General features: G+C 46.9%; 1 protein-coding gene across 10 annotated transcripts in view; it reads left to right on the top strand.

Annotated features, from left to right (window-relative positions):
* The first annotated feature begins 772 nt into the window (after nt 1–772).
* The window catches only part of ATP2B2 (ATPase plasma membrane Ca2+ transporting 2), a 367144-nt gene continuing 343196 nt past the window's right edge, over nt 773–24720 (top strand). For 8 of the 10 annotated variants that reach the window (XM_059161728.1, XM_059161734.1, XM_059161732.1 and 5 more), the window contains exon 1: nt 773–900. The gene's annotated coding sequence lies outside the window, so the exon portion shown is untranslated. Of the gene's footprint in view, nt 901–9702; nt 9803–24720 lie in introns of all 10 variants that reach the window. The other 2 variants (XM_059161730.1, XM_059161729.1) reach the window with 1 other exon arrangement.

The following is a 24720-nucleotide window of genomic DNA, read 5'->3' as shown; positions in this document are numbered from 1 at the left end:
ACCAAGGCGCTGGAGTCAGGTGGCCAAGCTTCCTGGTAGAGCTAGGCTTTTCAGCGACCTGGGGCCTGAGCCAAGGAGGGGAAGCCTGCTTTGAGGAGGTGCTTTCAGTGTGTGCCTGGGGTTTTCGCCTTTCTCCTCAGGCAGGGCCTCTTCCTGGTCTCCTCCAGGCCTTCCGCCTGAGAGGACAGAGGCTTGGGCCCAACAGGTGCCCTTGCCCTACCCAAGTCCTTTCTCAAGGTGTGAGTGCCCTCCACCTAAACTCCCTAGGATTGGTCCAGCCAGCCCTCTCCCCTAAAGCTAGGTCTCTTCAGATGCCAGCTCCACACCTCAATTCACCCAAAATTGTGTGACCCCAACCACAGGTTTCAGTTGTGCAGGGGAGGCTTGGGACATCCTGACCCCTGGGGGGAGAAGGATGGGAGGGGTCCCTCTAAGGGGCAAGCTAACGGTGGGGATGGGGCAGAATAAGGGGCTGTTGCCCTAGAGGTACCTGGAGACGGCACCCACGGAGAGGCTGCAGACCCCTCCCCCTTCCGAGGCCGACCCGCACGTGCGCGTGCAGGAGGGCGCGGGCGGGACGGCGCGCTCTGGGTCCCGCGGGGCGCTTTCCGTGCGGAGTTTGGGGAGGGCCGAGGGGGAGCGCGCGGGGGAGGAGGGAGCGGGGAGGGGAGGGAGGGAGAAAGGGAGGGAGGCGGGCAGAGCGCAGTGCAGCGGTGGCAGAGGCGGCGGCGGAGGGAGGGAGGCAGGCGGGCGGTGGCGGGGCCTCGGGGTGAGGCAAGCGCGGGGCAGCCGCGGCAAAGAAGCCGCAGCCGCAGCGGGGCCGGGCCGGGCCGGGCGCGCACCAGAGGCGGCGGCAGCGGCAGCGGCAGCGGCAGCATCTTGCTCGCGGAGCCGGCGCAGGTGAGGCAGGGGCGGCCGGGCCCGGGCTCTGGGCCTCCTCCCCTCTCCTTCGGTCTCTATCTCCCTTCCAGCCTGCTTCCTTTCCAAACGCGCTCGACCCCAGGAACCCCCGGCGGGCCAGAGTCTGAGCTTAAGCCGGAGCGCGTTCTGGGTCCCCTAGCTTCGCGGAGGCAGGCGCCTTGTCAGCAGTGACCTTGAGCGGGCACCGAGCGGCGGGCGGGGCGGGCCGGGGTGGGCGCCTGCGGACCCGGCGCCTGCGGGCGCTGGGAGGGGGCGCACCGCGCGCCTGCCGCGCGCAAACTTTCCGGGATCAGTACAGCCCTGAAGCTGGGGGCGTCTAGAGCGCTGCAACCTCCCCCCATTTCCTCCTTCTCAGCTGGCTCTGACTTCAACGCCTGGCGTCCCCCGGTATAGGGGCCCCCCTTTCTCCAGGCCCAGATTCCTGAAGGCTGGGAAAATGACCAGAGCTATGGACGTTGACCCTGGGCTGGGGGCTTCTACCCCCGCCAAAGGCGGTTTCTGTCCTAGCTTCTAAGAGCCAAAGTGCAGGAGGACCCTCCACCAGGTGCTCTCTGCAGCTCTCTTCTCGCATTTTTCTGGCTTCCCTCACCCTTCCCGCAGCCCTTCTCCAAACAGAAGCTGCTGGCCGGCAGTACCCCAGCTGGTGTTACAAGAGCTCTGAAGCCCCACACTAAGTTGGGCTCTCAGATATGCCTCTTAATTTTTTAGCCCAGCTGTAGGGGCTCCTTCCGAAAATGGGTGGAGGAGGTATCCCCCCCACCCCAGCCTCCATGGTGGATCAGTATGTTCTTGGATGCCTGGACTCACCCAGGCTCTGATCACCCTGGAGCCTGTGGTCTCAGGAAGAGCAGATATTCTGGAAATGGAGTATATCCTAAACTTCTAGAACATTAGCCTTGGAAAAGGGAAGTGAGGCTCAGAGGGGTTGAGCCAGGCCCAAGGTCACACAGCCAGACCAGGAGGAACAAGAACTGGGCTTTCTTATATTGGGTAGGGGAGGGATGGAGAGGACTCCTGTTCAGTTTCTACCCCTGCCTTCCATGCGATTTGAGCTCTGGACACTGTCTTACTGGCTGTGTGACCTTTGGCAAGTCATTTCCCCTACCTGACTCACTTCCCATGTGTAAAATGGGAGTAACTACTTCACAGGGCTGTTCTGATGGCTGAGTTAATGTTCGTGAAGTTCTTATCATCATGTCTGGTGCATGGTCTGTATCCAAATATTTTTGGCTACCAACGTGTGAAATTTCCTTTCCGAGCCTAGAAAGGCAGAAGTAATTCCCGTTCTCTTCTTTCTACTTCTGGCACCTAGATTTAGGTGACTTCTCCCCTGTGGCCATGTCAGCTGCTGGTAGGCAGCACCTGGTGGAACCCTGAGCACCTGTAATTTATTTGCAATGTTTGGTGGAGGCAAGTGTCTCGGCACCCTCAGGAGCCCACTGGACGCACTGGTTGTGGTTTCCTGCTGCGTGTATGGGGGACATCAATCCCTAGTTTCTAGCTGGGAAATGGAAACAGGGACCTGATGCAACCCCAGGAAGAGAAACCCCCTCGCCACTGTCTCGAGGGAAGACCATCATCCTGACCTCCTCCATCTGACCCAGTCTTCTTCCTACCTCTGTAAGATGTAATTCCTTCCCCCAGATGTCCTACTGGCAATAGAGGAGAAGGGAGGGAGTGTGTTCATTCGTTCGTTCATTCATTCATTCATTCATTCATGCACTCACTTACTGAGCCTTGCTTCATGTTTTCTCTGGGTCAAAAGATGCTTAGAAATGCAGAGAAATCAGCCATGTCCAGCAGTTATAAAGCTCCTACCAGGTGCCAGGCACTTGCTAGGCATGGGAGACAGATTAATTTGATACATTTTTATTAAGTACTTAACAAATACTAAGCACTGCTTATGTGGCAGAGACACACTGGTAACTAAAGTAGACCTAGTCCTAACTGTCAAAGGTGGCCGTATAAATTGTCATCCAACCTGAAACACTTTTGAGAAAGGGAGAGGGCATTATTAATAATAACTCCAGGACCACAGGCATAAATCAGGACTTTCCAGCCAAACCGGGATGTGTAGCCATTCTGTGACCTCATATTTATATGCCAGTGTTCAGGGAGAACTGTTAATATTTTTTGAGCTTGCTTTTTGTAGGCTCTGTGCTAAGCACTTTTGGGTTATCCTCTGATTGAAACCTCACACTGCTGTGAAGCTGGTGTTCCCATCTGCCTGCTGCTGGTTGGCATTGGAGCGGGGACCTCCTCTGTTGCTTGGCTGCTGGGCTGCCCGGCCTCCTCAGAGATGGTCCAGACGCAGGATCCAAAGGCACCCCCTGTCCCCCCTGAAAGAGGTGTATAGATGACTGTGAGTCAGGAACACAAAGGCTCTAATAGACTTGCCGCGGGGGCAGATGGACACACAGATTCTGCCTGGAAATGTCAGAGGCAGCTTCCCAGAGGAGAGGACCTTTGAGCTGAACCATGAAACATGAGTTAGGATTTTGGCAGACTGTGCAGGTTGGGGGGAGGGCAGTTCAGGCCCAGATTGGTAATGCTTGGAGATGTGGGGTGTGTGGGCTGTTGGGGGATACCACCCCAAAATAGGTCTGGATCCAGTTATGATAAGACAGTAATTAAGTCTGAAACATGGCAGCAGCCAGTAAAGATTAAGTCAAGGAGTATTGTGTGGCCCGGGATGAGCTCTGCCTCTTTGAAAGTTGCTCTGAAGATGTGACCATCCTAGAGGAAGGGAGCAGAGAGAATTTGCTGGACTGGATTTCCCTTTGATAAGAACTGTCTATAACCTGATCTATGCTATAGCTTGCCTGCAAGGTCAGGGAAATCATTTTGTTATATAGGATCACTGCAGAAGAAATTTACCAGCATCTGTAGCATCAAAAAGTTCTCTGCAAGCAAAATAATTGTCAGCAAGAAAAATATCAACCTACTTAAAAGAGACAGTTTTTAGTAGCATCACTTGCAAAATGGGAATATGCTTATCACAGGTTATAAGTGAAATCTTTTCTATTTGTCACATCAAATCCAAAAAGCTTCAACTTCTTCCACTCTTCCTTCCTCTCCATGTCACCTCTGTCACTATATAAATCGGAGGGCAATAAAACAGCTTTTCTTTAGTAATGTCTTATTTCTCAGACTTTCGTTAATTTATAATGGCCTCCTTTCTTCCCTTCACAATGAAGTGGAATTATTAAAACTTTATGGTATCTAAAAATTTGATCTGTTAGTAGAGAACAAAAAAAGTGGGGAGTCAATATTGGGGCTTTGGGATTGGAAAATCAGGCTAGAGAGATTTGAGAAGCAAAAGGGAACTTGATGGAAGGTTGGAAAGGCGGAAGACACGGGGCCAGCTTCATGGGCACTTGACTTAGGCAGTCACAGAGTCCTGTGTTGAAAAGGGCCCCCACACTGGATTTAATGCTCTGTGGTCACCATATTAAAATTCTTAATACTTTTGGAACAGAAGACCCCACATTTTTATTTTGCCTTGAGTCCCACAAACTATGTAGCCAATCCTGAGAGGGAGAGAGATATGGGAGTAGGAAGGCATAGGGGAAAGAATATGGATAGGGAGAGGGAAAAGAAAATAACATTTTGAAAGCCTCCTGCCATTTGCCTGATGCTGTGTGAGGGAGACCGTTTTCCCATATTTAATTTTTAAATTTCATGACACTCCTATGAGATAGATGATATTGTCCTTATTTTTAAATATAGGTTTATTAGGATGTAGGTATGGTGAGGCCAATAGATTGGAAGCAATGGCCACTGAAAAGAGAGCTTGTTACAGCTCCCAAGAGGAAGGGCCTCACCACACCACAAAGGAAGCACCAGGTTCTGTGAGCAGGCAGAGGGAGTCAGGAAGAAAAAATGGACAGGAGACTTTACTGTGATTTCCATAGGAAGGAACAGGCAAGCCAGGGTAAACAGATTTAGGGTTGGCTCTGGGGCCCCGGAGTGCTGGAGCTCCATAAAGAGGGTGGTGCGAGGAGTATAGGAGGCTGCCCATGCTTTCCCTGCCCCTTCCTGGTTGTCCTCACCCCAGCAGGTCATAGAACTTTAAAGCAAGGATACCCCTTGAGAAGTAGCTGGGCCAACTCCTTGGTTTATAGAAAAAGTGAAAAGGTAAGTCCAGAGAAGGAAAGCAACTTTTTCAAGGCCACACAGCATTTTAAAGCAGCTGAACTCGACCTAGAATTCATGTCTCCTGCTATTCATACCACTACTTAGTTATTGTTTTGGGGTTTTTTTTTTGCTTTTTTTTTTTTCCTCTAGCGCAGAGTTCTATATAAGCCAGACCCACCAGACTGTGAACGTGTTGAAGTCTGAGTTCCTGTCTCTTTTAATGTCCTATTCCCAGTAGGTCTGGAACACGGGAGATGCTCAACACATGATTGTATCAGTTTCCTAGAATTGCCAAAACAAAATACCACAAACTAGTATGCTTAAAACAAACAGATTTATAGTCTCTCAGGTCTGGAGGCTGGTAGTCTAAAATCAAGGTATCATCAGGGCCAGTAAAACCTGTGGAGAAGAATCCTTCCTTGCCTCTTCCCAGCTTCTGATGGAATCAGACAATCATTGCTGTTCTTCAGCTTGTAACTGTATCACTCCAATTTCTGCCTCTGTCTTTACACGGCCGTCTTTCCTCTGTCTGTCTCTATTTCCAAATCTTTCTCCCCTCATAAGGATATTTGACTAGGAATAGGCCCCATCCTCATTGAGTATGACCCCATCTAAAGTTGATTACATCTACAAAGACCCTATTTCTAAATAAGGTCTCATTCACAGGTACCAGGGGTTAGGACTCCACCATGTCTCTTGGGAGGACACAATTCAATGCACAATGACAATGAAGCAAGGATAGAGTTAATATTTAGGATTTCGGGTGAGAATGCACTCCCCTTTCCCCCTAAAGTTCAGACTAGTACTGAGGAATCAAAAAGAGGAAAGCAACAGCTGTCCAGTCCACATTTAGAGAGAAAATAGTCCAAGTGTACACAAGAGCATCTAACATTTGAGCCAACCTGCTGAGCTTAGAGTCCTGGTGCTGTCACTTCTTGATCACATCTGTGTGATCCTGGATGAGTGGCTTCAACAACCTCTGTTTCCTCATATACAGAACAGGATACTAAGAACACCTACTATTGGGAATTTGTGATGAATGACAAGAATTAAGACCAGTCAAGTTCCTGGAACAGTGCCTAGCACACAGTAGGTACTTTCTTGTTGGCAGTGATCACTGCTATCGTCATCATCATATCATTTAGAGAGCACTTTTCACCTATCTCTCTTTCCATCTTCACAGCAAACCTATAATATGGCTTGATAAATATCAGCTTCCTTTCACCATAAGGTGGTTACTCATTGATGAAGCCACATCACAAACCCAGCCCCCGTGTTTCTAGTTCCCAGCTGCCCTCACTGGATGACATCTGCTGGGTAGCAGGAAGCCTGTTGGTGTGGAGATGTTCTTAATGGATATTTCCTGGTTTCATGGGGCCAGGATGTTGGAGAGCAGTGATGTGTTATGCCCTGGTAGGGGAGGGTGTGAGGGGGAGGGAGGCAGTGCTCAAAGGCCTCTACCCCAGCGTCTGTTGCCCAAATGTCACTGTACTTTCTGACCACATAGTGGATGGTTAATAAATGTGTGTTGGATGAATGGATTTCTTATACAACCCAAATAGTCACCACCCCCTGACAGCAACAACAAAAGCCTAAGATGAGGGCATCTTGCCCAGCAGTGATTACAGTCGACTAAAACTCACAGGTGGGCTGTCATTATGTAAGAAACTTGAAACATATGCTTCTGATGCTGTTTGAAGAAATGAATTGTTGAGGTGAATGTTCAGTAGTCATAACATAGTGCAGGGTTGGGGAGGTGGGTCATGAGATGCTGGGGTGTAGAGAGGGTCCAACATGTAGGTGGGATATAAGAGGCACAGTGTGCAATAAACTGACATTGGATAGACACCACATTGAATGAATCTCCCAAACGTTGCCATTAGGAGTAGATAAGAACATGAGGCCTGGAAAGTTCTCAGCAAATCCGTACAAAGGGCAACCAGCTGAATTCTGAAATAACTGAATGTTTTTATTGGCACTGATTCACAGTTGACTATTTGTTCAGTAATGTAATGGTGGTTAAGAGTACCTAGGAACAAATTCTGGATGAGCCTCTTTCCACCTGTGTGACTTTGGGCAAGTCACTCAACTTCTCTGTGCCTCAGTTCCCTTAGCAGTGAAAGAGAGAAAATAAAAGTAGTGCATCGGATGGGTTTAAGAGTTGAGATTTGTAGAGTGTTTAGCAAAAAGCCTGGATCATAAAATACCCCCTCCCTTGCCTTCTTCATCCTCCCCCTCTTTCTCTGCTCCCTCGTCTTTTTAATATAGCAATTTCATTAGTCATTAGTGATAAATATTTCCAGCTCTGTATTCTCTAGGCACATAGTAAATTTCCTTGCCTATTTTGATATCAGTTATGGCTGTGTGTCATAGAATTTTGGAATTCTTTGGCCAATGAATTTTGAGAAAAAGTGACATTTCTGGGTGGAAGCTCTAATAACCAGCACACTGTTGGCCACTTTCCCGTGTTTCTTCCTTGGCAATTGAAACAGCATGGAGATGTGGCCTCCCTTAATCCGATTTCTGAATGAGAATGATATAGAGTCCCAAACCAACCCATAATGTGCATATAGCATCAGTGAGAAGACCATGCTTTTAGCACTGGCATTTTGGGCTTATTTGTTACTGCAACATAACCTTGCGCATCCTGACTGATACAGGTAGGGAACAAGTTGAAATAATCACTATTTATTTGGAGGTATTTTTGAGTCCTTTAATTCCTTCAAGTGTGATGCCAAATTTTTAGTATATGAAGGTGTTATGAATACAAAACTTGTGAGAACCATGCCCTCGGAGGTGAAGGCTAGTCTCCTTAACATGGCATATATGGACCTTTCCAATTTCACCCTGGCCTTATCTGACCCCACATGGGCCCCCATGCTCATCTGGACAAGTTCACGGCATGCTTGCACAGATGCTTGCCTATCTCTAGGTCTTTATTCATGCTCTGCCTAGAAATGGGGCATCCCCCAGGAAATCATGTCACTTGATAAATGGCTGGGGTGGAGTGTGACAAGTGCATGGGGGAAGAGGGAAGCATCAGGCTTGTTCTGTGAGGCACAGAGGCAGCATTAGGACTAAGAGTGAGATTCTTTTTCAAAGAGAGAGAAGTCTCTAGTTATATGAGCCTGGCCTGGCATAATAGTGAACTCACCACACAAGCCAATGTCCAAGCAGAGGTGTCATGGAGCGGGTTCCCAATTAGCAGAACTAGCATAAATACTCCAATCCTGTCACACATGACTTTAGGTGAGATTGCCCAAAGAAGGTAGATCTTAGCTTCAATTCTATTTTTTTTTTCTTTTTTGCTTTCAAAATAAAAAGTTTTACTGATGGATTATAGACATGTTACATAATGATTATAGAAAATGCGAGTGATATTGAAAAGCATAAAGAAAGTAAAACATAGGGGTGCCTGGTGGCTCATTCTGTTAAATGTCTACTTTCAGCTCAGGTCATGATCCTAGGGTCCCGAGATTGACCCCACATTGGGGGATTCTCCCTCTCCCTCTGCCTCTCCCCCTACTTATGCTCACTTACACTCTCTCTCTCTCTTTCAAATAAATCAATAAAATCTTAAAGAAAAAAGGAAGTAAAACATAAGTAAAATTCCATTAAAAAGAGCTAATCTCTGCTAATATTTTGCCAAATGTCTTTGCTATGAATGATATGTAAACAGCGGGGTGTTTGTTTTTTTTTTTTTGATACCTATCTCACTCAATAATAGAATATGGACATCTTAAATATCAATAAATTTATCTCTGCTTCATCTTTTATAAGTGGCCCTGTCATAATTTACTTACTAGATCCCTTCCTGATTGGCACTCGGGTTGTGTCCAGAATTTTGCTATTATAGGCAACACCATGATAAACGTTCTGGTGTGTGGACCCCTGGGCATGCAACCAGGCATCTCCTAAGGATGAATTCCTGAATGGAGTCACTGAATTAGGTGAAACTGTCCAGAATGAAAGAAGAGAAGAGAACTGTGGTACATTCAGATGGAGAAATCATTTCTAACTTAAGGGCAGCCTACAAAAGGTTGAAGGGAGAGATGAAAGGGGGATTACAGCACTGCTGGAAATTTGGAGGGAGGCCGGCTTTAGATACGGCCATCCCTCAGGCAAATACTGAATGCAGATGACAGCCTTGAGTTCGGTAGGGCCAGGCAATTACAAGCACTTTTATGAGCACAGTCCCACTCAAGCCTCCCCAACACCTTGTGAGGAAGGTCTCTGCCCCATTTTACAGAGGAGCAAAGTGAGGCCTGGAGAGGATGTGGCAAAAGGAGCTTTGTCTTCATTTATAGTGTGTGGGCTCCAGACCTTTCCTTTGCACACATCCTTTCAGAATTTGCAGATGCCAACTCTTTCTCCCTCTTGAAAAGGAATACTGGTCAAATATGACTTCTTTGTGAAACTTTTCCTCAGGGTGCCCCACCCACCCCACCCCAGAGCATGAACTATTGTGTGTTAACTGCTGAACCAGGGAGTTGGCTTTTGGTTTCAATGACTTGGATTCATGACTGCACTTGCAAACAGTAAGACCCTTTCTTATCTCACCTAATCTAAAGCTCTGCAGGTGGGTAATTCCAGGGCTCATCCATACCACAGTAGCCCACGGTCTGTCTTTTTCCCCTACCGCAGTCCTCAGCCAGGAGGAACTCCCTTAGTGGGAGCATTCCCTGCTGGTGTCACAGAGCCTGGGAGACGAAAGACAGGAGGCATCTCTGCACTTCTTTATCAGGTAGGAATTCTTTCCCAGGAAGTCCCCTGCCGACTTCCTCTTATGTCTCTGGCTAGAATTGGGTCACATAGCCAAGCCTAAACCAGTCATAGCCAAGAGCATGGGACCAAAAGCTTAAAAGGGCCAGGACTTAGCTCTGAAGCTGTCAATTGAGGGCATAGTCAGAGTCTGCCAGGCAGAGGAGGGAATGGCCCCTTGGGAGGCAGCCCTCAGAGTCTGCCCAACTGTGCCCTCACTATCCTGGCTCCCCACTAGGCTGGAAGCTGTGAGAGGACAGGGGGTTGGGGTTATCCCTTCCGGTGCCCTTTGCAAGCTTGCACAGGGCTTGGAACATGGTAGATATTGAGGAAGATATTGGTGGAATGAATGAATGCCAGTGCTCTGGGTTTGGTATTTTGGACAACAGCTTTGCCCTCAAAGATATTGTAGTGCAGTTGTGGAGAGGACACTTGAACCTAAAAAATGATGTGGAATTAGGGCCTGGACTCTGGCACAGACTGAATATGCCATGGGAGATAAATGCCTCCATAGGTGCCCAGAGAAGTAGGATGAGGACCGTTAGGAACCAGATACTATGAAAGGTAGAAGTGGGTAGTGGAGAAAAACACTTGTGTACTCAGAGAATGGATGGGAGTATGATGGATTTGACGCAGGGAAAGCATTGACTAGGCCTGAAGGGGACTCATTCTTGAGGACCTACTATGTGCAGGTCATCCTACTTGGATTTTTTGTCTTAGCTTTCCCGTGCCTCCATGAGGTGGTCCGTTCTCTCCTGCATTTTGTAGGCAGGGAAGCTAAGGCTCAGAGGTTGCGTGAGGTTGCTTGCCCAACGGTAGAGCCAGGAGGTAGTGGAGTTGGTCTAAGAAAGCAAACCCATTGTGAAAAACTAGCTCCCTTCTGCAAAGGAGCCCTGATGGCCAAAGGAGGCCCACTGAGGACCAGCAGGCAGTGGAGTGAACAGGATCGGGAGCCTAAAAACTGACAGGAGGGCCTAGAAAATGTGTGGTGCAGTGAAAATGCAGGTGAACATCCCAATAGAAGAGGTGTATATAACAGGATTCAGGGCAGGCTTGAGGAGCCGTAGCCTTTGGCATTAAACCTGACTTCAGATCCTTGATCTGCCAGTTAATAACTATGACCTTGGGCAGGACACCTCACTTCTCTATACCTCAGTTTCTCCATCTATAAAATGTTGATAGTTAAATGTATGTCCAGTGCCTGGCATACAATAAGAATTTAATACGTGTATTTTTCATTATCAGTATTGTTGTTGCTGTTGTTTAGAAGTTGGTGGGTAACTAACCAGAGCTAGAGGTGACTCCCTCAGTGTAGGGGCCCTGGGTTCTACTTCTGCTTGGTCACTGCCTCCACGTTTGACCTTGACTTCAGCCCTCCCATCATCCTGGCTCTCCAGGGTTCATCTGTAAACTAAGAAGGTTGAGCCAGTTGATTTCTAGCATCCTCCCTCATTCTAAATTCTGCACATGTGTGAAGTAGAAGGGGGAGGCTGCGATGACAAATGGGATCAGAAAGGAGTGAGGGGGCGTCTGGGACTGACTCTGTGCTGGGGAAGCAAAGGAAGGGAAGGTCAGAGGATAGAAGGAAGAGCAAGGAGGAGCCAGAGGCCAGGCAGACAGCAAGGACTAGGCAGGTGTGCAAACCCTGGGCTGGGCAATTTGGAGGTGGGCACATGGATGAATGACTAAAACCAAATGAGGCAGGAGTGCATTGGGAAGAGCTGCAGCTGACACCTGCCCTCCTTGTGGGAGAATCAGAGGGAGAGGAATCAATCACGGCTCTTCCTGATGCTTAATACCTGGGGGCTGGGCTTTGAAAAGTGTGTGTTCAAAGACTAAAATTGAATTGCTCCGAAGTTTGCAGGAACACTGCAATTATGCCTGAGAACATGTCTATGAAATCCCCTTGAAATCTATTTTTAGGCACAAGGTTTTATAACCAGAGTCAGAAATCGAGTGGAAGTGTGTGGGAGGCTGACCCTGGACAGTTTCCATGTTTGAGAGGAGGGGATATTTTTAACTGCAAACCCCCTGTCTCTGAGGGTGAGGCTGGGGAGGGGGCATCTTTGCCACTTTGGGTTTCTCACCCACTGCCACATTAAGATGGGAGCTGTCTTTGACAGAAGTTGTTAAAGTTGCTTACTCGGAGTGGGTGGCTGAGGGCCGCGGGTTGAGCGGGGGAACTTGTCTGGGACTTCTGTATATTGGAACAGAGATATCTGAGACTTCATTTGCCAGAGACTCCTTCAAATCCATCTTGCACAGTTGTCACCGAGCCCGGGCAGCTTTGTCTGGCTGGAGACTTTCTTCTTGCACTTCTGTATCAGTTAGCTGTTACTACCTAACAAACTGCCCAAAACTTGGTGCCTTAGAGCAGTAAATTCATACTCTTGCCGGAAAATCCACAGGACATCTGGATAGTTCTTCAGGTCCTGGCTGGGTTTCCTCCCATATCTGTGGTCTGCTGTTGGTTATATAGGGGACTTTGTTGATCCTGGTGGGCTCTTTTGCGTGTGTGGTGGTCGGCAGACTCTGGGCTGGCCTAGGGATAGCTCATCCCTCCTCCACACAGTGTCTTGTCCTCTAGGAGCTCTCCTGGGTTTGTTCACATGGCAATGTCAGAGATCAGAAGCACACCAGGATTCTTGAGATCTTAGTCTGGGATTGGTGTAGTGTCACTTCCAGCACATTCTGTTGGCTGAGGCAAGTCACAAGGTTGCCCCAAATTCAAGGAGTGAGGAAATATGTTGGCACTTCTTGATGGCAAAGGCACCCTGGAAAGGGTTTTCACTTAGACTTTTAACTGGGGCCCACAATGCCTTCAGTTTACACCACCATCAGCACCAGTGTTGGCCTCTAGGGCTGTCACAGTGAGTAACCCTCCCTCCCAAAGTCTACCTGGCCCCCAGGAACCCCTTACTGTGCAAAGAATTTTCCACAAGAGTCCTATCTGTGGAATCAGAAAAATGGATGCCCCCCAAACAAAGAGAGGTCAGTTTTCACTCATGAGATGCAGGAAACCGTTTGACGTTCTGAAGTATTAGCAAGGAAAAGGGGGAAATAGATGCCATAGTCATTGCTGAGCAGTTTCCATGCCCTGGACCATCAAGGGCATAATTCTGCAGTATCTGTTAGAATTAAAAATGCAGGGGCACCTGGGTGGCTCAGTGGGTTAAAGCCTCTGCCTTCGGCTCAGGTCATGATCCCAGGGTCCTGGGATCGAGCCCCGCATCAAGCTCTCTGCTCCACAGGGAGCCTGCTTCCTCCTCTCTGCCTGCCTCTCTGCCTACTTGTGGTCTCTGTCTGTCAAATAAATAAATAAAATTAAAAAAAAAAAAAAGAATTAAAAATGCATGTGAGAGTTACATACACAGTGGTATGACCAGCTCATGGATTACGACTCAGCAGTGTAAAGGAATGAACTGTCAATACACTCAGCCAGATGAATGAGCCTGAAGGAGTGGAAAAGGCCAGTCCCCCAAGCATACATAGTGCACGAGACCATTAGTGAAATGACATAGAGATGGAGCAGGGGTTAGTCGTTGTCAGGGGTTGGGTGTAAGGAGAGGGGCTCGTAGCCGTAAAGAGGGGTAAAAGGGGGTCTTGTGATGGGACAGTGAGTATCTTGGTGCTGGTGGTTTTTACATAGGGATACATGTCATAAAATGGCATAGAGCTACACGAGGGTGTGTGGACAAGGGTGTGTGTAACCGGTGTGATCTGAATAAGCTCTGTGGAGGGTACCAATGCCCATTTCTTGGTTTTGATATTGTACTTGATTTATGCAGGATGCTGACTTTGGGGGAGGCTGGGGGAAGGGACCCTGGGACTTCCTTGCACATTTCCTTGCAACCTCCTGTGAATCTATAATCATTTCTAAACAAAAAGTTAAAAATAAATACCTAGACTCCCTGGCCTTGCAAATGAACACTATTGCTCGTGACTGTCATAGAGACATTGTCTCCTGCCCCAGGAATCTTATGCAGATGGTCACTGACACTATTTGATACCAAAGCATTGGAAACAACCTGGTAACAACCCAAAGTATTCTTTTACCTAATAATCGTTCATTGAGTGCCTACTGTGTGCCAAGCACTATGCCAGGCTCTAGGGACAGAACCATGAACAAAAGAGTCCAAGTCCTTGCTCATATGGGGTTCACGTTCTAGCGATTGTCCCAAAACAGGGGGCTGGTTAAATAAACCACAGAGTAGCTACACCAAGGAATTCCATTGCAACAGAAACAGATGAGGTAGACCCATATCTCTGTGTACTAATAAGGTTCTGTCCCCAGAGCATATCACCTGGGGAAAAGAGCAAGAAGTAGATTCAGGTGTTTATATAAAAAGAGAAGGAAGAACCACGATCAAATAAATGAAGGACCAAGCTTCACTGTACACTTTGCTGACTTTTAAGCCAGCCCAGCTCCCTAGAATATTGGGTCCCCGAGGGCAGGGAGTTGTGGCTATTTTGTCCCTTGCAGTGCCCCCCACCCTAGAGCAGACCTGGCCCTTGGGAGGCACTTAGATATCTGGAAGGAAAGAGTGAATTGTACCCATTTGTTGGTTGCCCAGTGGCAGCACAGATTACTCAAAAGCCCAGTGATGGCTTTACTCCCCAAGAGAGCTGTTGACTGAATGTTGACTGAATATCCTTGACCTTGAGGATACCACATATTTTTCTTTCAACTTTGTCATCACCAGTGCTCATGTGGGGTTCTCAGGGTCCAACCCCGAGAAGCCACAATCATCAAGGCTTCGGTCTTACCTGTTCACACTGGTATTGGTTGTGTAGTGATTTCACTGTTTTGTGGTTCATGAGGCAGCATGTCAGGAACACCTGTCTGCCTTGTCTCATTTAATCCTCCTATCAGTCCTGTTTGGAGAAAAATAGATGTTCATAACAATTTCTGTCTGATCTCAGGCCCCAGCCCTGCATGTCAATGTTTGGGCACCCAGTGATAGATGGCTGGGAGCAGACGAATCTGTTGTGGGACAGAGAGAAATTCCCTGGAACCTGCGGAGTGCCACAGGGGGCTAGTATGTGTTTTCTTGTCTCTCTGCTCCCCACTTGGTCCCTTAGGGAATCTACCATGTGTCCTGGGATCCATGGGGAAGGCATCTCCCTCTCAGATGCAGAGCTCCTGCAGCCCTCTGTGTGTCTTCATCTCGGCAACCCCTGAGTGTGGCTTAGAACAGAACACAGAACAGACCCTTGGGGACTATTGGCTGAGTTGATATGAGCTGAGATTTTTTTTAAGGCAAGTGCTGAATTTCCAATCACAGGGAACCACTTGTACAACACTTAGCTTTTAAAGTAAGAGAAAATACGAGTTCATCTTTAACCCACAGGAGAGTTTCTGTGGTAGGATGGCTTAACCAGCAAGGAAACCAAGACTCAAAGCAATTCACTCATTCACTCACTCATTTGTTCATTTACTAAATATGTCTTGAGGGCCTGCTGTGAGCCTGTGATTGGTCCTGGCCATGTGGCTTTGACCCATCACCATCCTCAGAGTAAAGAAGCAGGCACACAGTTCATTTAGTGTTCCCTAGAAACCTGCATCCTTAGGGTCCACAGCACATAAGTAAGTCTCTGTGAAGCCTTGCTATCCCCATCAGAGGACCACAAACCATCCTTCCAAATGCTGGCTAAGATGATGTAGCATGAAGATGCTCTTGGGGTCATGGAGGGAGTCATTCCAGATTCTGGGATTCCCCCTGGACTGTGGGCAACCAGAAGCTATGATCATGACCTCGACATGTCTCCTCATCCATTTCCTGCTAGGTCCTTGCAAACATTTATTACCCTGCTGCAGAAAAAGGCTGCAAGGCCAGATGACTTGTCTGTAGCCAGTGAGCCTTGGCGCCCACAAAGCAGAAATTAATGAATGACTGTTGGAGAGAGAGGCAAGGAATAGGACAGCAGCTATTTTAGGCTCCCTCCGCCAAAGCAGATCCTAATGCCTGCATCTGTCTGTTAACTCTGTCCGCTCTTGGAGCACAAATCAAAATCACGCTGGCTTGGTTTTTGTTAGCTTGCCAACTCCAAGCTCCTCAAGTTTGTATGTCTTGTAAAAATCTGCAGATTTTGAATTAATAAAAAAAAAAAAACTGTGAAAACTGATTCTTACTCTCTTTCTTTCTGACTTTAATAGGATTCATCAAAACCTTTGTGGGACCAACCAATATAATACACTCAGGTCAGAATGCCAGAGCTCAAGTCTTGCCTCCTCCACTTTTTCTCACTTGACTTCTCTGGAATTCCATTTTCTCAACTGTGACATGAAGATGAGGAAGTAGTGCTGTTGGAGAATAAGGGAGACACTGCATGGAAAAGTTCCCAACACCTGTAACCCCATCATTGATGGCAGACCCCATATATATATATATATATATATATATATATATATATATATATATGGAAAACTATTACCCTCCCAGTCTTCATAGGAAGACTGTGATCTTGGGGTATCAAGGTTTGGGTGTGAGCTGCTGTGTGACCCTGGGGAATTTAACATTTCTGGGCTCATGTACTTGAGGCATAGAAGGATGGAAAAATCTCCCATCATTCTGAGTCCAGGTTTGGGATAGAGGAATGGAAATATAATATTAATTGATTATCAGATGTTTGCTGAGTATCTCCTAAGTGCAGTCACTTGGAAACTGTGGGAATCTGCTGGTGACTTCCGGTGCTGGCCTTTGGTGCTGGCCCATGCATCATGGAAGGGGACCTATATTTAGTGGGTTTCTCTGAAAAGCAGCAGTTCATTTTCATGGATAAACCTGAGCACTTCCCCTCTTGCTGTTTGACTGTATCAGGCCCCAGGTAGACAGGTGTGGAGGACCGGAAAAAATAACTGTGAGCTGGATGCTAATCACACAGGCTGTCAGGGTGAAGCCTCAGGGCCCTATAGTGCTATCTTGACGTTGGAACTAGAGAACCATACAACTGGAAGCAGTGAAGGGGCCCAGGCCCTCTCCTGGCCACATGAAGCTGCTGGTTTGGTCCTCCCACAGCTGCTCAGGAATATGGGGCATGGAAACCCACAAGGAGAGAGAGGAGAGAGTGGCTTAATGGTTGGGGCCCTCGGATCCCACCTTATGGTATCAGAGCCTGGAATGCTTTCCTTCAAGGCATGGTCTATTGTGTGATTATTCATGAACAGTCCTGTAATAAGAGATATCTCTATTCCCATTTGATAGATGAGACCTTAAGGCTCCAAGAAGCTAAGGAGCCTTCTGCAAATTTAGTTTACTGCAAATAGCTTGACCAGAACTTACCCCCAAGGTTTGTGCTGCTTCCATTCTTGTTTTAAAAAAAATATTCCCATTTTGACTTGAAAGCATCTACTTAGGAAGAATCAAATACCCTAAGTCAGCCTTCAGGAAGTAGAAAATTCCATAAAGATCCAGAAAATTCCATAAGTATCCAGAGGACCTACTGTATGTCAGATGCTGTACTAGGTATTTGGGATTCACCAGTGAATAAAGAGTTACTTAATACGTGATTATGGATTGAATTTTAAAAACTTGATACAAAAGCTTTTCTAAAATGGGTTTGGACATATTTTAATTCATATCCAGGTGAGAATTATCAGACCATGACCTTTCCCATAATGAAGTGAAAGACTTTCTTCCAGAAGTCGATTTTGCTGCCTTTCTCTTTCTCTCTGTACAGTGCTGTTACTATATGCAGGGGAAACCTGGGCCCCACCAAGGCCACATCTCTATCTCTGGAGTGGTTCTAAGAAAAGTTGTACACATCTGCCTCACACAGTGTAATCATCAAAAGGGAGGGAATGTAAAGTCACCTAACAGATTGAGTGAGTGACTAGAGCGAGTGACAAACTTCAGAAGACTTCGTTTCCTGTAAAATTGAAGGAGTAGTAAGTTTGAGATTAAGAGATGATGATACATTTTCATGTCTGTTTATCTGTCTCTAGCCATCTATCAACCCATCATCATCATCCATTTATACATCCATCCATTTCAACTTCCTTCTTTCCTTCCTTCCTTCCATCTATCCAACCACCCATCCATCCATCCATTCATTTCTCCATCCGTCCCTCCCTCCCTCTTTTAGTTTATACTGGTGCAAGTGAGGGCTTAGCAAGTGTCAACTGTTAAGAGGATGATGGCACAATGTTCCACAGTAACAGTGCCTCACTGTGTGGATTGGATGTTGTACCTCCTATTGATCTTAAAGGAACCTCATTTAAGAAGCAGGAGTGTATCCTCTTTTTGGTCAATCTTGGATGGTGAACAAAGTCATGGCTATGACTTAGCTCCCTCCCAGTCCCTCTTCCGCTTTGCCCTTTGAAAATGAAGACTCATATTCTTTTGACATGAACACCATTGTTGCAATTTGTCCCCAGAGCTTTGTTTCTGTTCTGTAACGTGAGGACAGAATCTTCTGTGTGCTGTGGGGTAGAGGGTGGCAGGAATGGATTGGTGTGTATGGGTGTATTGGCCTCCCTCCATTCAGTTTTGATCTCTGCTCATCTCTGGGACTGGCCTTCTGCTCTGTCTAGAATGCTCTTCCTTCTTTTTGCCCCACCCTCACTGAGCACCTACTCTGTAGAGCATCTGGGTCCTGCCCATACAAAGCCCACCACAGGGTGGATGATGTGCAGTAAGTACCTTAAAAGCAAGGCGGAGTGTGACAAATAAGGCAGGGCACTAATATCCGCCAGGCTCCCTCCATGTGCAGAGTACATCATCTTAGTGGTTTCCCAGCAACTGCATGAGAATGCTGGTCTGCAGCAGGGTTCTCTGATCTGAGGCAAGCAGGAGGCTGGTGGGGAGTTTTCTATAAAACTAAGGAGAAAGGAGGCCTTTTGTCCTGAGATTACACTTTCCTACTTTTTCTGTGCTAAAATGGCCTTTCTTCTATGATGCTGAGGCCAGAAGGACATTTTTAGTGTTTTGCATTTGGCAGCACTAGATTGAGTCATCTAATGGTTTTCTTCTTTGTTGGATTGGTCGGTTTTGTTTCACATTTTAATTTTACTGGCCCAGGGCATCTTTCAGTCTGGGAAATCTTATTTATCACTGAGTTATCTTATTGTGGAAAGGGTTTATCTTATTTAATGTTACTAAGAATTCTGTGAGGTAGACATGACTGTTGGCATTGCACAAATGAGAAAATCGAAGTGCAGTGAGGTGGCTTCCCCTGAGTTCATAATGGCAAAGGCCATTCTCAGTCCTAGTCCTGACTCATGCCAAAGCCTACCCTTTCCTCCCACCCCAGCCCAGGAGCTACTGCAAGGGAAGCTCAGGGTGATGGATTTAGTAGAATATATTGAGATGTGCACTAGATAACTCAAGGCTTTGTTTCTTACCTAGATCTGCAGGAAGGCCCAAGTAACTCCTTTAGCTGGATAATGCTAACCAATGGTAGATGGTCTTGCACCTTCAGACCTGATATTCATACACAGCCCAAGTGGATCCCCTCATGGGTCTGCCCTCCTTCCCAGCCCCTCATACAAGGTAATGACAGCATGAGTGTGACCCAAGAGGTTTCCACATCAGAGCAGTGAAAGGAAAGACTTTCATGATCCCTTCCCTTTGCCTTTTTCAACTGAAGACCACCCTGACACTTTCTGGGGTGCATCCCCTATTCTCATTACTGCATTTCCATCCTCAGTCAAGTTAAGGTTTCCATCTTGACCATCCAGTGCCCAGGGTAAATTAATGGCCTTCATATTTGTGAGTAAGCACTTTGCAGATTTTGCAGAATGACTTTGCTGGTTTGGCTGCTTCTGCTGGCCAGCCATAGGTGACCTGGAAAGTGATAAATCATGCTGGAAGTCTGTTTGCCTTAACTCTGTCCCCCCTCTGAGAGTGAATTTCCTTTCTCTGGTGGCTCTGTTGGAGGACTTGGGTCATTTAGCATTTAGCATCAGGGACAAATCTATAGCTGAAGTGGACTCAGACTAATTTCTGAACAAAATGTTTTTCCTTCTGATCTTGAACAGTAGGAATTTGAGGCAAAGGACATACAGGAAGGTGTTGAAAAGTAAGACATGCCCATTATTCTTGATTTGTGCTCTCAAGACAACATGCTATGGATGGCGGGTTCACTAGAGGCACGTGCCACATCTGGGGATTGGGGTGTCCTTCCCAGACCCAGAGTCAGCCACTGGGGCCCTCTCTGTGGCTGGAGATCCACAGAGACTGACTGACAAGACTGGCTGACATCTTGCAGCAGGAAACAGCTCTTATTTTTTTCTAGAACATCACATATCTTGTCTTTTACATATTCTTGATAACCCTATGAGGTGGGCCAAGGTGCTCTGGCCTTCCTCACAACTGGAGAAACAGAGGCTGGAAAAGTAAATAGGAAAAACACCTGATACCTTCCTCACAGGGTTTGTGGCGAGAATTTAATGAATATATGACAGGAATAATGGTAATGAGTGTGTGTGTGTGTGTGTGTGTGTGTGTGTGTGTATGCACGTGCATGTGCACGCGTGTGAATATACAAATCATAACAAGTGCCTGGCACATAGGATGTAGTCAGTAAATATTGGCAGCTGACCATTATTAATATCTCTAAAGCCACTTAACTAATAACCAGCAGATGTCTTGAGTCCCAGTTGACCCTTTTAATTTTCATCATTTTATCACCCAACTCTCTGTTTTTTTCACTAAGACTGAAAAGTCTTATAAGAGCAAATTTCCTCTAAAGTAATTCCCAGAAGCTCTAAAACTGGAGAGAAGTGTTGACCTGAAATGCCACTGGCACAGCATCTTCTATTTCATTCGTTTTGGAACAGAGGCATTAAGAGCACTCTTCAGCCCACCAACATAATACAAGTCAGAAATACTTGAGAACTTGGTATGCACCACATAATATGCTAAGCATTTTACAATTTGTCCTACTTGATCCTCAACAGCAACACTTTGAGGAAGGTATTTGTATTGTTCCCATTTTATATGTGAGGAGACTGGGGTACAGAGAGGTTAATAAGCAACCCAAGGCCCCCCTAAGAGGCAGAATGGATTCTCCAAATGCACGCTCTTCCTTTCTTAGGGCATATGTGTATTAGGGAGGCTTCCGTGTAGAAGCGGCTTCTCTCTACCACCACTTAGGGCCATGCATAAGAGAGTCAGCCTCAGCCCTAGGTTCTCAGTGCCTCCTGTGCTTTCAGAAGACAGGGCTCCAGCCCTCGAAGCTGTGCCTCTCCACCACTTCAGGCTCCTGTTTGGGCCACATTCTCTGCACCTGGGAAACGAATGTGGTAGGTGGCACGGGCACCACATACCACTTCCACCCCAGTGTTCCAGAGCTAGATGCTGAATTGCACCTAACTTCCTTTGTTCTTAGTTTTATCTTTCCGAGGACAGAAAAACTACTGTTTAAGAGGTGGTCTCAGTTTTCTTATCTGTGAAATAGGGTTGTTGTGGAGGTTTACTGAGAATGTGGTAAGCACAGGACCGTCATGAGTGCTTAGTTAATAATCCCTCCCTTTAAAATACAGAAGTGGGGGGCGCCTGGGTGGCTCAGTGGGTTAGGCCGCTGCCTTCGGCTCAGGTCATGATCTCAGCGTCCTGGGATCGAGTCCCGCATCGGGCTCTCTGCTCAGCGGGGAGCCTGCTTCCCTTCCTCTCTCTCTACCTGCCTCTCTGTCTACTTGTGATTTCTCTCTGTCAAATAAATAAATAAAATCTTAAAAAAAAAAAAAATACAGAAGTGGGGACCCCTGGGTGGCTCAGTGGGTTAAAGCCTCTGCCTTCAGCTCAGGTCATGATCCTGGGTCCTGGGATTGAGCCCCGCATCAGGCTCTCGGCTCAGCAGGGAGCCTGTTTACTCCTCTCTCTCTGCCTCCCTCTCTGCCTACTTGTGATCTCTGTCTGTCAAATAAATAAATAAATAAATAAATAAAATCTTTAAAAAAATAAAATACAGAAGTGGTTCTATTCCGCTGAGACACTCATCACAGAGGCTCGTGGAGGTTCCAGGACACAGTGCCTATTCTCTCCTTGCCTAACATTACTGTGAGGAAACCAGTTAGAGAGTTTGACTGGTCTCTTGGTGCTTTTCTGTGGAGAACAGTATGTGCCAGACTGGCTTTTATCAGAGAGGCATCGACCTCTCACTCTGTTTACACAGATTTAAGTTCCCATCCTACATGGTTCAAATGGGGACAATCATGAGGTTCCAGGTCAGTGGGAATCAAAAGGGAGGAGAGGAAGATGAGGGACAGAGGAAGGCGGAAAAGACAGATTTAGCATTGTATACCTTAGCCATGAGAGGAGAATGAGTCGCTTGTTAAAATAAAGTTACTTCTGCTCAAACGGATGTTTGAAGGTTGTCCTTTAGTGTGTTTGGGTGAAAAATCCAGATGTCATATAAAAAGTAACTTGGGGCACCTGGGTGGCTCAGTCAGTTAAGCATCTGCCTACAGCTCAGGTCATGATCCTGGGGTCCTGGGATGGAGTCCTGAGCTCCCTGCTCAGTGAGGAGTCTGCTTCTCCCTCTCCCTCTGCCCTTCCTTCACGACTCTCTCTCAAATAAATAAAATCTTGAAAAAATTTAATTTTAGAAATGGGAAGTCTTTGTACTGGGGCTTAGAAAACAAATTAGTGAAGAATAAGAATTCTAGTTGCCAAAGATTTTTTTTTTTAAGATTTTATTTATTTGACAGACAGAGATCAGAAGTAAGCAGAGAGGCAGGCAGAGAGAGAGGAGTAAGCAGGCTCCCTGCTGAGCAGAGAGCCCAATGCGGGGCTCAATCCCAGGACCCAGGATCATGACCTGAGCCGAAGGCAGAGGCTTTAACCCACTGAGCCACCCAGGGGCCCCAAGTTGCCAAAGATTTGTCCATCATATCCTTTCACACAGAGGTCCCGGCTGCTCTCGTGTGTGTATGCATTCCTGTACCTATTTGTTCACGCACATGTCCGCCATTAGACTGCAGGGCACCTTTGCGTGCATTAGGGAAACGCGCCCCCTCTGAGCAGGAGCAGCCCCAGGACACACTGTGAGGTAGGCAGATAGTGAACCCTACTGGCTGCCTTGGGTCCATGTGACCCTGAGCAGAGGTGAATGTGGCCACACACACCCTTTCTTTCTCTCTCAGACAGGTGATGATGCCTTTAACTGAGGTCTAGCAATCTCACAGTGAAGTGAGGCACCTCAGCTAGAATCTCCATGGGATGTGTGCAAGTACTTGCTTTCCAAGAGTCATTTCTACAAAACCCACAGCTGTGCTCTGCTTGCTCAGCCACCTTCTTGAAGATAATCTGCTTTGTTCTGTACCTCTTCACCCCTTGTCTGGCCATGGCAAGCACACTTACTGGTCTGACTCCACAGGACAGATTTTAGTCCTTCTGTTTGGTACCTGCGTACACTGGAAAGCAAGCTTTGGTCCTTGCCATTTATAAGGCATTTTGTCTGATCCTGGCAAAAACCCTGAGGATTAGATGGTAGGGAATTAATACACCCACTTTACAGATAAGAAGGTGGGCTCTAAGAGAGAAACCTTAGAGTTGCAGAACATCATGGGTGATCTGGATTTAGAGAGTCTGTTACCTTGTCTTAAGTGATTCTTAGCTTCTGGTAAATTCCTTTGGAAGTGTGAACCTTCATGCTCTCTCCGGCTTAGCTTCACTTCCCCTTTTCTCTCTGACCCAAAGCCTCATGCTGACTGTCTTCCAGAATGAACTCACAACAGCTGAAATCCAACCATCATCTTGATTTTTTCATTGTCCCAAGTAAGTAGCACAAACCTTTGTGACACTTAGTTGGCAGTGATCACTATTGGAACTTGTTGCCACACACTTGATTAGCTTTCCTTGCTAGTGTGATCCCTGCTGTGGTTATGATTGTCACAAACCTGCTCCTAAGAGCTGGACCAGACCCAGGCATGGTGGACACTTGTCTTTAGAGCCTGCCCTCAGAGCCCAGGTCCCATTACCCCAAACACCCTGAGGTAATAAATCTTCATCCTAATTTTCATTTAGGCAGATAGTGTATCAGTGTCAGGCCCAAAATGGGTATAAGTAGATCACTGTTGCATGAGACAGTTAATTGATGAATCCTTTGAGAGTGGTATTTAACAGAAGTCTTTCAGTTGCCAGTGGCCAAATCGCAACACCAATTAGTTTAAGCTAAAAATGAATGTATTGATTCACACAACTGCAAAGCACAGAGGTGGCGGCATCAGGCACAGCTGAATCCAGTGGCTCAAATCCCATTATGAAGGCTCAGTTTTCCTTTCGTCTTTCAGCTCCACCTCCAGTGTTGGCTTCATTCTCAGGGATTTGCCCCCATGGTAGATTAGATGGTCACAAGCAGTTCTGGCAGATGTGGTTCTTATAGTCAGTTCACATACTTACACAAAAACAGACTTCTCTCATCCCTGTGCAGAAAGCAAATCTCATGCCTGGACTGGGATTGGCCCAGCTTGGGTTATGTGCCTTCCTCTTAGACCAGTCGCTATAGACAGAAGGATGGGCTACCATGATTGGCCAGGGGAGGAGCAGGATTGACAGCTTCACCCAAAGCCCCATGGGATTGGGAAGAGACCATTCTGTGCTGGAGATTGGGGCATGGCTGACAGTAGATGCTCACATCAAGGGCAGAGAGGTTTTGAAAAGCGTACCATGTCAGTGGGGCAGTCTAATAAAGATTATAAATCAATTTATAAGGCTTTGGGTCAAAATGAGAAATAAAGTAGGGAGACCTACTTTGCTTGGCTTATTCTCCACCAGTCTTGAAGATGGTGTTGGCAGTGATGTTCTCAGTGGTCGCAGCCCAGAAGGAACCAGTCCTTTGTTCCTCCTGAGGACTGCTCTGAGGTGCAGAGAATCTTAAGGTTGGATTTTGTATTATTCAACCACTTTATCACCTCACTGCTATTCCGCATGAAGTCATGGGCAGTCCACAAAGTTC

The sequence above is a fragment of the Mustela lutreola genome, chromosome 2 (genome assembly GCF_030435805.1).
Source record: "Mustela lutreola isolate mMusLut2 chromosome 2, mMusLut2.pri, whole genome shotgun sequence".
In the NCBI taxonomy this organism is placed as follows: domain Eukaryota; kingdom Metazoa; phylum Chordata; class Mammalia; order Carnivora; family Mustelidae; genus Mustela; species Mustela lutreola.
This window is presented reverse-complemented; position numbering and strand designations above follow the sequence as displayed.